This window comes from Eschrichtius robustus, chromosome 11, assembly GCF_028021215.1.
Source record: "Eschrichtius robustus isolate mEscRob2 chromosome 11, mEscRob2.pri, whole genome shotgun sequence".
Lineage (NCBI taxonomy): Eukaryota > Metazoa > Chordata > Mammalia > Artiodactyla > Eschrichtiidae > Eschrichtius > Eschrichtius robustus.
The window spans coordinates 99,600,169-99,612,828 of NC_090834.1; the positions used below are offsets into that span (position 1 = coordinate 99,600,169).

General features: G+C 50.2%; 1 long non-coding RNA gene across 1 annotated transcript; it reads right to left on the bottom strand.

Annotated features, from left to right (window-relative positions):
* Positions 1-5,560: 5,560 nt before the first annotated feature.
* LOC137772579 (uncharacterized) lies at positions 5,561-10,481 on the bottom strand. The gene is made up of 3 exons (XR_011075500.1): positions 10,355-10,481; positions 7,130-7,270; positions 5,561-5,911 (listed from the first exon to the last, which is right to left on the bottom strand). It is a non-coding gene; the product is annotated as an uncharacterized lncRNA (long non-coding RNA).
* Positions 10,482-12,660: the final 2,179 nt, after the last annotated feature.

Here is a 12,660-nt window from a genome sequence, read left to right on the forward strand (position 1 = left end):
CCACCAGTGTGCACACACTAGTAGTGCCCTCTGTGAGGGGCAGGGTCCTGGAAGGACAGGGGAGGCCGCAAAAATTTCCTCCCACGGCTTGAACTGGGAGGTGGGGTTCCTTTTCCCAGAACTCCTGCAGGAAAAGAGGTAAAGGCAGTGATGACTCCAGCTGCAACAGAGACGACTGGTGGAGCACCCGGCCTCGTGTCAGCATGCCATGGGGAGGTCCACGGTAAGAGCACCAGAGACACTCTGGAATTTTCCTGAGCTTGGACACTGTCCCAGAATCCCAGACCTATAGCTGCAGGGTTCTTCAAACCTGCTCGTTTGTTTGGGTTCACTGCTGATCCCATTGACCAGTGTCCTGGTGGGCCCACCTCCTACCCAGCTCTGGACTCCAAGCCCTTGTCTGCACCCACTGCCCTCATCAGTGAGCAGAATATTGGGGGCTGAAGTCAGGGTGGATGGATTTAAGTCTTCCTCTGCCACTTATTAGCCTTGTGACTGAGCCTCTGTGCCTCCATCTATAATACACAGGTGATAATCATAATAACATGTAATCCCAGGGTAGCTATGAGGATGAAATGCAATAATATTTGCAAATGTTTATCACCGAGCATGGCTGGCACACTGTAAGTAAACACTGGAGAACCGTTAGCCATTGTTGACTTTGCTCGGGACCTTATCACATCCGCCTGGATAACAGCGGCAGCCTCATAATTCCACTTGCTGATCCTAGTCTTGCTGGCCTCCAATCTGTTGTCCACACCACAGCAGAGTGGTTTATGGAAAATGCAATCCCGATCATGCCATTTTCCTCTGTAAAATCTGCCGGTGGCTCCCATTTGCCTTCAGAACGGCTCTTAGCATCCCTTAGGGGGCCTACAAGGCCCTGCAGGAAATAGCCCTGGGCTACCCTCTCCAATCCTACCCCCTCACCATGCCTTCACTGCCTTGAAAAGTTTTAACCATTCCCAACTGTTAGCAGTGCCCCAAAGGTGCCAGGCTCTGCCGTACCTTCAGGATTTTGCCATGCTATTCCCTTTGGCCAGAATGCCCTTTTCTCTTTTTGTTTATCTAACAAACACCTACCCATCGTTCAAGACCCACATTAAGAACCCCTTATAGTGTGAAATGTTCCTGTCCTCCCCTCAATGCAGAGCGGACCACACCCTCCTCTGAGCCACTCTGGTTCTCTCCATAAAGACATTTATCACTTTACATTGCAATCGTTGCAGTTTCTGCCTGTGACACCTTTCAGCTTCTTGAGGGCAGCACTGATTCTAATTAGTGTCTGTTTCCCTAGAATATACCATGGTACCGTAACAGTCACAAGAGATGATGGACTAAATGAAGACAAAAACCCTGTTTGTAGAAGAGGAAACTGAGGCCCACCTAGGAGCAGTGATCTGGCTAAAGTAGAGTCCAGAAGCCCTGTAACTCCAGGCCCCTCTGATGGCAGGGACTATGGACCATTCATTCATCCATCCATCACTTATGAAGCATCCATCATACACCAGACACTGTGTTGCTTCCTAGGGTACAAAGAACAAGGTGCAGTCCTGGCTGTCAGGAGAACCACAGGCAGGCGGGATAGAATGACAGGTGTACAGACAATCCCCACACCTTCCACTGTGAGTTGGGACAGAGGCTATAGAAGGAGCTATGGGAATTCCAGGGGCCCCAGTATGGATGAGGGGGGAGAGAAGCCCCTCTTTCTATGTCTTCCACTCCCTCTCCCCAAAGTCTGGAGGTCAAGTTCCCATAGACCACCAGGCCAAGGCAGCAACCCTCTAGGTGCTGTCACCACAGGTAAACAGACATACACACAGGCTCACACATACCTAAGGCAGGTGACATGGGCATGCCTTGCCCCATGGGGCAGGACAGCCACGAGGACACATTTGTGCCCCTAAGCAGTGATGTCAAGAGCTGTCCTGGGAGTGAGGAGAGATGAAATCAGACAGCAGAGCGTTTCCTGACACTTCCCACTGCACAAAGTCCTTCCGGATATCAGGTCTCACTGGCCCCCCCACTAGGTGGGGTCCTACAGACAAGGCGGATGTTGTTTTCTCCCCCATTTCCAGATGGATAAATTGAGACTCAAAGAGATGTCAATGACTTGCCCAACCTCACTGCCTGGCCAGTGGAAGTGCCAGAACCGATCCCCAAGCCTTTGCTGGACCTTCAGTCTGTGCCAGGCCCTCTGCTGGGCAAGGGGACACAGAGGCCAGTGGGACACAGTCCCTGCCCCTGTGGAAGACAGCAGCATAGCTGCCATCCTCAAGTCAGACCGCATCTGTGTTTAAGTCTCCATTTCTAGCCATGTGAGCGGAGCTGGTTGTCAGCCTCTGCCACTTACGTTCTGAGTCCGTCTCATGCTCAACCCCTCCAGTCGCTCCCATCACACTCAGAATAAGCTCCAAACTCCTCAGGGGACCCCACAAGACCAGCTCCTGCCCTCTTACCCAGCTCACTTCCTATCACCGTCCACCCCTCGTCCTATGGGCCTCTTGGCTGTGCCTGGAGCAAAACAAGATCCCTCCAACCTCTGACCTTTGCCCCTTCTCTTCCTTAGTCACATGACTAACTCCTTCCCTCCCCTCAGGTCTCTGTTTCCTCACAGAAGAGGACACCACTGAGTCCAAAACGATGGCCCTGACTCGAGACGATACTTTTATTCAAGGCCGTATCCTTATACTATAGAACATGATACTATGTGTATTTGACCATTTGTCAATGACCTGTCTCCCCTACGAGTACAGATGGGTAGGAAAGTGCCCACTTCGTTCACTGCTACTTTCTCAGCGCCTAGAGCAGTGCCTGGCACATAGTAGGAACTCAATAAATCTTTATGAACGTGAATGAATCAATAACCCTCAGTTTCCTCCCCTTTGAAATGATACCCATAGCACACAGTTATAAGGACTAAATGGTGTTATAAATGGAAGACGTTTAGCCTCGTGCCTGGTGCTTAGTTGGCAGGCAAGAACGCTGCTGCTGCTGTTGTTATTGTGCCCACAGTCTCATGGGGGAGGCAGGTATAAAAATAAATTACACAACGTGCTAACAAAACTCTTACTTCTGAGCCCTCTCCTCTACTTTGGGGCAGCAGCCCCTCCATCTGCCTGAAGGTCAAGGCCCAGAGCTCTTGCCCCGGCTGCTGAGGTCACCCTGGGGGTCTGGCCCTGATGGCTGGGAGATCTCTGGGCCCCGCCTGGGCTGGGGGCAGTGGGCAGAGTCCAGACCGGGCCTCAGAAACCCTTGATTTCTCCCCTGGGAGCAGGCCCCACATCAAAGCCAATCTCAGAGGGGCGAGGCCTCGAGATAAATGGAAGATTAAAGAAGGCGAGGTCTCCACAGGCCACAGGGAGAGGCAGCCGGCAGGCGACCACAGCAAGGAGGCCCTGACACAGCCCTGGTGGCAGCCATCTTGGGGGGCAAAGGCAAGAAGGGAGCCCAGGCCTGGGCAAGTAGAGCCGGGGAGGGGTACCTTAGCCCGAGCCTGGCCCCCCACTATTACACTTTGGCCTGTCCCTCCAATGCATGCCTACTTCTTAATCCTTTCCCAGCCAGGCAGCAGCAGCGATATACAGAGGAACCCCTGGGTCTCTCTTCAAGAGAGTTTGTTTGGTCATCGAGTTCAGTCATTGGGGTTTGCTCCCTCCAGCGAGCGAGCCTGTAATGAGGACCTCCTGGCCCTGGTCTTCCTCCCTAGGGAAGGTCTGTAATTAGTGCAGGAGGCGAGGCTGGGGAAGCTCAGACAATGTCATTTGAACCAGGATGAGACAGGGCTCAATTGCTAGTCTGTATTTTTCCCCCCCTGGTGCCATTTCATATACAAAACTCTGGCAAGCTTAACCCTTTCTTGGCTGGCCTCTGATGCTGGGGCTGGCTTACCATCCTTTCCCGTGCTTAATGGGCCATCCTCACCTCCCCGACATACACACCCCAATTCAGGTGAGCCATGGTTTCCAACTTCCCTAACATCCAAGCCACCTGACGATCAGTCATCCAACAAGCCTTCACTGAGCGTCACCGGATACTAAGCACCAAGGGGAGGGGACCCAGAGGAAAGTCTCCCATTGTACCATCAAAGAGATTACAATCCTTTGAGCAGTGGAGGCACGGACATCACAAACAGGTGGCAAGAAATGCACGACAGAGACTTCCCTGGTGGTCCAGTGGCTAAGACTCTGCATTCCCAATGCAGGGGGCCTGGGTTCGATCCCTGGTCAGGGAACTAGATCCCACATGCATGCTGCAACTAAGAGCTCGCATGCCACAACTAAAGATCCCACATGCCGCAACTAAGACCCCACGTGACACAACTAAGACCCAGGGCGTGCAAATAAATAAATACTTTTTAAAAAGAAGAAAAAGTAAAAAGAAATGCATGACAGGGTAGAATCAGGCGGTGAGGATCAGTGCAGGCCAGGGAAGGAGGCCACGTGGAGGCAGAGCAGACAGGATGAGCTCAGGGAAGACTGGTGTGTGGTAAGCACTCCGTAAATATGTACTGAGGGAGCCATCTTCCTGGAGCAGAGCATTTCTGCAATCAGAGTCTGAGGGCTGAACCCACAGGGAGAGGGGAGGCAGGCAGAGCCTCGGCAGCCCCCAGGTGGACACAGGTGACAGGTGTCAGAGTCTATTGGGATAGGCAGAGGCTATTGCTTCTTCCCACAGGCTCCTGAAGCACTCATTCTGAACCTCTGAACTACAGTTCATCTCACACTGGACCACCACCTGTCTGATTACAGATCTGGTACCCCACCAAACTTCCAGCAAGCTGAGAACTTTGTCTATCCACCTCTGGTTTCAGGTGCCTAAGCACTGAGCCTGGCACTCAAGAGATACTCAATGAATGCTCCTTGAATCAATGGCTGGGCTTGGATGAGAGGGTGGAGATGTGGGGAAGAATCCACCTCCACAGCCTTTCGCAGAGGGGATGCCAACTGTGGCCCCATGGCTGCTGCAAATCATATCACAATCTCCCTAACATATAAAGAGCTTCTAGAAATCAATAAGACAAGACCAACCACCAATTTTTTAAAAGTCAGAGAATGAAAAGAGTCTACAGAAAAGGAAACATAAATTGTTCGAGGACATCTAAAGAGACTCTCAACCTCACTAATGATAAGAAATGCAAACTGGAAGCCACTCAGAAGTTTGATAATATCCACTGTTTGAGAGACTGTAGAGAAACCAACGGCTTCATATACTGCTGGGGGGGGGGCGTAAATCGATATGAAATATTTGACAATATCTGTCAACATTACATATGCACATTCTCTTTGACCCAGCAATCCCACTTCCGAGATTTTATCCTACAGATATACAGTGCCTGAACAAGGCTATCATTATAGCATTATTTGTTACAGTAAAAAATTGGAAACAATCCAAATGTTCATCAGTTGGGGACAGGTAAATAAATTATGGTACAGTCACACAATTGGTAGCTATGCAGCTACTTAAAAAAAAAAAAAAAGAATGAGGAAGTTCTCTATGTACTAATGTGGAAGATTTCCAAAACAGATAAAATGGGGGGAAAAAGATGTAGAACAGTGTATTTAATATAAATTTATTTATTTATTTTTGGCTGCATTGGGTCTTCGTTGCTGCGCACAGGCTTTCTCTAGTTGTGGTGAGCGGGGCTACTTTTTGTTGTGGTGTGCGGGCCTCTCATTGCGGTGACTTCTCTTGTTGTGGAGCACGGGCTCTAGGCGCGTGGGCTTCAGTAGTTGTGGCTCGCTGGCTCTAGAGCGCAGACTCAGTAGTTGTGGTGCACAGGCTTAGTTGCTCCTCGGCATGTGGGATCTTCCGGGACCAGGGCTCGAACCCATGTCTCCTGCACTGGCAGGTGGATTCTTAACCACTGCACCATCAGGGAAATCCCTAGAACAGTGTATTTAATATGCTCCTTTTTGGTTAAATAAAAAAGAGAGAAAAGATGTATATACATATGAATACGCATACACACACACACACACACACACACATACCCCACTGAAGGATGCCCAAGAAAGTAATAAAATTAATCATATGTTGGTTGAAGGGTGGGAACTTAGTGGTTAGGACATAGGATGTAGGGATGAGAGGATTACTTTTCATTATATTCTTTTTTTTTTTTTTTGAGTCATGTGATGCATTATCTATTCAGCAAATTTTAAAAGACAAAACAAAAACCAAAAAACCCCTCTCCCTAGGTATTGGGGGTTCCAGGTTTCTTCCCAAGTTGCTGAGTAGACAGGATTTCACTTCAGCTGGCTGACCCTCCATCACTGTCCCTCCCCAGTCCCTGCCAGGTTTTCCTGAGGCCTTGAGTCCCCATGAATGGTGACTCTCATCCCAACTCACACCTTAAGAACACAGACTATGAAGTCAGACCAAGTCACTGTGTGATGTTGGGCAAGTGTCTTCACCTCTCTGAGCCTCAGGAAAACAGGGTAATCATGGTATCTGTCTCCTTGTGGTAAGGCTTAAATGAGAAAATGCAGAGGAAGTGCTTAGATAGATCCTGGGACATGATAAATAGTACTGTATAAATGTACCAGACTCACTGTTCATATTCTTTGTCAATATTTTTATTGGATTGTTGGTCTTTGTCTTATTGACTTATAGGAGCTCTTTATAGATTCAGAAGATTGAGATACGCACTGCAAACTGGCAGAGCATTGAAGGGCAACGGGTCCACAATAAATGGCAGTTTGTGAAAATCATTATTTCTATGATTATTTCTCCTCCAGGCCATGCAGGCTGTGTCTGAAGGCATCCCACACAGGAGGCCTCAGGGCTTATCTGGAAATGAGTCTTTACTCATTGGCTCTGTGTCACTGTCAGTGTGACGGTGTCCCCTGGGTTGACCAACATTGTCATTCTCCACTACGGCTTTCAGAATAACACCCCTTTCCCCTAGATTAGGCTCATCCTTTGTGCCTTCCCCAGAGGTCTCCAGGTTTGTGGAGCACATGCGTGATCCCCTGTAAGGAATGAATTCACTAACTAACTAAGGCCTCCCTGGGGAATCCCAAAGTCATCATCCAGGGGCTCCCCACGGGAGACAGACTCTAGGTGGGCAGGTCCGAAGGGCTATAGTGAGGGATAGAGGTGCGGAATATGCAGCATTGGAGCTCCTTACCCTGATCCTTGGACCCTTGGTGCTTGCTTGCCATAGAGCTGAGAAAAAATGTGGCTCCCCTGGGCCCAAATCCATTCCTTTCCTCCAGGGAATTGGTCCGCCCTTCAGTTCTGGAGGCTCCAGAAACGTTCCTTGGAGCATCTGGAATATATATTCGCTTTAACTGGTGATTGCCAAGACCAGCTCTGCTGGTTTTCTGTTTGTTCTGCTTAGCTATGGGGCCTGGGACTGGTCCTTGAAGACAGGGGATGCCCAGGACCCCCAGCGCCCCCTCTTTGTGCATGACCTGGGATGGGAATCCCCACCTGGACCTGCTCTTCAAGAAGCGGAGACTGGGGCTTCCCTGGTGGTGCAGTGGTTAAGAATCCGCCTGCCAATGCAGGGGATGCGGGTTCGAGCCCTGGTCCTGGAAGTTCCCACATGCCACAGAGCAACTAAGCCCATGCACCACAACTACTGAGCCTGCGCTCTAGAGCCCGCAAGCCACAACTACTGAGCCCGCGTGCCACATCTATTGAAGCCCACGCGCCTAGAGCCCGTGCTCTGCAACAAGAGAAGCTACTGCAATGAGAAGCTCCCGCACCGCAACAAAGAGTAGTCCCCCTCACCGCAACTAGAGAAAGCCCGCGTGCATCAACGAAGACCCAATGCAGCCAAAAATAAAAATAAATTAAATAAATAAATTTATTTAAAAAAAGAAGAAGCAGAGACTGGATGAGGGCCAGTGAGAGTTAAAGGCTCCTCCCAACTCCCCGAAAGCCTCCTGATTGCTGTACATCTTGTCCACTCCTAGAGTCTGGCACAGTGAAAATATTGTCAAACTGATCCAAGCTCAAATTCCCAACTCTCTTGCTTAATAGCTGTGTGACCTTGGACAAATAACATAACCTCTCTGAGCCTCACCTTCTTTCTTTTTATGGTTAATTGTTTTTATTTTTTTTAATATTTATTTATTTGGCTGTTCCGGGCCTCAGCTGCGGCCATGAGGGATCTAGTTCCCTGACCAAGGATGGAACCTGGGCCCCTGCATTGGGAGCGTGGAGTCTGAGGCACTGGACCACCAGGGAAGTCCCCTCACCTTCTTCATCTATAAAAGTAAAAATATTTTTGTATTTATACCTGTCTCACTTCAGGGTGTATTAAAGTTTCTTGAGAAACCCTACAGACAATGGAATTAAATGGCTGTTAATAGAGGGAAAAGGATATGGAGAAGGGGGATTAAAAAGCTAAGATGAAGCCAGGGATGCAGTTAGTTTGTGAAATGCACCCCCATGAGACCCTGTTGCAAGAGGTGGGCCCCAGCAAACTCATCTCTGAGCTTCCTGACAGCCCAAGTAAAGAAGGAAAGGCAGTGAGCTATAAAATCCAGAGTGTCCATTAGATTGAAAATAGACCCACCTCTGGGAATTCCCTGGCGGTCCAGTGGTTAAGCCTCCATGCTTCCACTGTAGGGGGCACAGGTTCGATCCCTGGTGGGGGAACTAAGATCCTGCATGCTGCAGGAGACCGTAGAGAAACCAAACAGCCACAAAAAAAAAAAGACCCACCTCTCAGAAGCAGCCAGAGTTTCTGGGCCCTGAAGTCAAAGAAAAAGTTCTCACCTGGACCTTCCAAAAAAGGGCAAGTGGGGAGGGGAGAGTGTGTGCAGCAAGGGTGATACTATCTCCTAGGCCTTTCTGTGTTTGAAATAAAATAAAATGCCTGACGGTGACCCTCAGAGTGGCCTGCTATGGTAGGTGCTTCAAATGTGCCCACTTCCTTCCTCCTACTCAGTCCTCCATCTTCTCCCAGGTAAGAGCATCTGTGAGATCTCTCATGCACTCGAGCAGTCAGCTATTTAATCATTCAGCAAGCACTTACTGAACACCTACTATGTGCCAGGCTCTGGATCAGGCAAACATCCGAATCACCCTAAACCTAGCTAGTATCTTCCCCGCTGTCCCCAGATCCTTAGTCTCAGAAGCCCTCTCCCTCCCCCTGCCACCCACCTTTTTGGGTCTCTGGGCTCTGCCTCCTCCCAAGTGTGCCCGTAAACCCCAGGGAACCCCGCTCCTGTGGCCTCCCCCTCATTCCCCACATAGCTTCAGGCTGCTCCCTCCGACCACCACATTCATGGAGCTCAGCCACGTGCAAAAGCACAATTAATATTCCACTCAGTCTCCCCCAGCCCAGCTGCCTATTGGAAGAAGATGGAAACCAGATTTGCAGCCGCACGCTCTGGCATGGATGTGCACAGGGGTGTGGGCCTGCTCTTCGGTGTGAACCGGCACTCTCTCCTCCAGAGGTTTGTACACGTGCACGGATGGCAGGAGCCCCACATGTAGGTCCACATCTCCAGACACGGGATCATCCACCCAGCAGCATGTGCGCACACAGTCACACCACCATGGGCAGCACACTCAGCTCCTGGCCAAATCGATGCCCAGAGAACACATGGGCTCCTCACACACAAGGCCTATATTTGCTTTCTGGGCAGAGGGAGACAGAATCATAGCAGTTCAGAGCTGGTAGGATGGAATTTCAGAGACTATCCCATCCAAAACCCTCCTTTGACTGGGAAGAATCTGAGGCCCTGGCTTAACCTGGATGGCGATCAGTCCCCGCTGAAGTGAACCGTGCCTGGTTGCATTTTAGCAAAGCCTTTGATTTAAACGCCTGATGCTGCCTCTCCACTTCCTGGTGACGGGGCCGTTCAGCCTCACCAGCCTTGGAGGTTGGGGAAACCGAGGCTACGGGGTAGGGTGGGGGGTACCTGACAGTGCAGTAGATCATAGGCAGAGTCAAGCCTCTGACTTTCCATGCCCCTGCCCTTCCCACAGTTCCAGCTCTGCAGCCCTAAGTGAAGCAGGATTGGCAGGGGAGTGTCCCCGACGACATGAGGGCTCACTGAGGCAAGAGGAAAGACTAGCCTTATTGACTTTCCTCCCTTGACTTTAGACTCAGAGAGCGAGGGAGATGGAGGGCTATAGTATGCCTGAGTGTATGTCTTCGGGGTTGGAGCCAGCAGCCTGGGTTATAGAGGCGTCCAGAAGCAGAGTTGGTGCAGGTGATTCGAGGTGGAAGAAAGAAGGGTGAGATCAGAGCAGGACTGAGAGCAAAGCAGGAAGCGGGTGGAGCTGTTCCCCAGGCAGCAGGCAGACAGAGGGCCAAGGGGCGGGCCTGCCTCCAGTCCAAAGATGGGACAGTAGAGCAGAAATTCAGGGAAAGAGAAGCTAAAATAATTACCAGGAAAAGGAGCTGGAAGGGAAACAAGTGTTTTCTTAGTCCTTAAGGAACTTCAGTCTTCAGAGAATTTGGAGAGGGAAAAAAATCTATCTTTAAGGCCCTTCTCCAAGGCAGGGTGGCTGGTGACTCACTCGCTGCTGAGGAAGGCCCTGGAAGGCCCTCCCCTCAGCGCCTGCCTCTCCCTAGTGAGCAAACCCAGTTCATCTGGGGTGAGTGGAAAGGGCCCTGGGTGAGGAGCCTGGAGGCCTGGATTTCAGTCCTATCTCTGTCTCATTGAAGCTGGCTGACCTGAGGAAAGCCTCTTATGGCTCGAGGCCTTGATTTCCTGCAAAATAAAGGAGTGGTAAGTCATATAAACTCTCTGAGGCTCGGTTTTCTCCTCTGCAGACCGGGGATGATAATAACATCATGTTTCATCGAATCTAAGATGTCATCAATTGTACGATACACCATTTTTTTTGTGCTGTGCGCTAAGAAGGAAAAAACACTGTCCATTCAAGTATAACATACTGCTGATTATAAGACACATTCTGATTTCAGAGGTGTAAATGTGCATCTCAGAATCAGTGAATATGATATTTATCTCACAAGCTTGTTCCAAGCGTTAAACGAGATAATATAAGTCAAGTATTTAGTGCCTGGCACAAAGCAAGTTCTCAATAAATGTCATGTATTTTTATGGTTCCGGGTGGAGCGGGGAAGGAACCACAGGCCAAGGGGATGGAGAAGAGTGAGAGCTTGGGGTCTGAGGCCCACCCCCACCCTCTTGGCAGGGTGCAACCCCAGGGACTCCACTTCTAGCCCTGCGGGGGGTACAGGGAGAGCAGCCATGAGGCCCATTTTAGGGAGCCACAAGAGAACAAAGGGCCCCCTTCTGTGCCCCGGAAGTCAGCCTAATCTCCAGGATGAATATGTTTTCATTTCTCAGAAGTTCCTGTTACAGTGTGCCAAAGCGTTTTTTCCTTTACAATCCAGGCAAACAAGGCAGGTTTACTTTGGGCGACCTTCTCACCACCACCCAGAGCCTGCCTGCCAAGTGTAAACACCCAGCCTTGCACCCTCCTGGAGGCTCCAGGATGGAAGCCTGGAAAATTGGAGCTCCAGGCCTCCTAAGGAGGCAGGTCCTTCACCCCACCTCCCCCTATTCCCTGCTGGCCCTGGCCTGGTAAGAACACATTTGGAAGGTGCTTGGAGAAGACAGGACCCTAGGGGTCATTAACACCTCTCCCATTTGATAGATGTGAAAACCGAGACCCAGAGAAGGGACTCTCTAAGTGTGTCAAAGTGTGGCAGCCCCCAGCCAAGCCCTCTCCCCTCACACAAACACACACACACACACACACACACACACGCACACACCATCCCTGCTCGTAGCTCAACCTGTCAGGCGCCTCTCTCTCCACCTGACCTTCAGTGTCTGGGACAGGCAGGAAGCTTACCTCTGTCCCTTCTCTCCTGTGCGTCACTGCGTGGGTTGGAGCATCTTTATGCTTAATGCTTCACAGCTGGAGCCACTGCAGAGAGCACCAACCAGATTTTCCTGTGTCCACAACCGGAGGGGCTACGGTCTGTGAGCTTTTCTTGACCTGGAGTATTTCAGGGTGTTTGTAGCACCAATCTGGGCCTCCTTCCCCTGCCCCTTCAGATGTAGAGAAGGGGCCTGAGGCATCTGGGCCTCAAGATCAGGACTGGCCTGGAGGAAGTAGACCTTCCCTGTTGGGTCAGAACCCAGACTGCAGACCCGGTGAGCTGTCTACTTTCCTCTGCTGGAAAATCTTTAAGAGATACAGATACCGAAGGGATGACTGCTACAGAAGGCTTCAGGTGGGCCCTCTAATCTGAACAGGCACAATTCTTTTCACTACTTGAATAGAATCAGTGAGACCATAACGAGTGTGTATAGGGCCTTGGGGTTTCACATTCATCCTCTCTCTCCCATGTCACTGCCTGCCCCTCCCAGTCTTTCTCTTGCTTTCTCCTCTACTTGCTGTTCCCTCTATATGGCATGCTTTTCCCTCCACTCTTGCCCCATAAATGACTCCAGTTCTCAGCTCACACATCACCTCTTTAGAGAGGCCTTCCTTACCTACTCAATCATATCACACTATTTTATTTCCTTCATAGTCCTATCACTATTTGAAATTATCTTCATAACATTTTTTTTTTTTTTTTTTTGCCCATTCTTTCCTCATTCGCTCTAGAACTTAAGTACTTGATCACAACTGTATCCCCAGGGCCTGGTCTAGGGACTGTTCACAGGTGCTCAATAATACTTGTAGAATGTGTGAACAAACCCCCTGCCATCC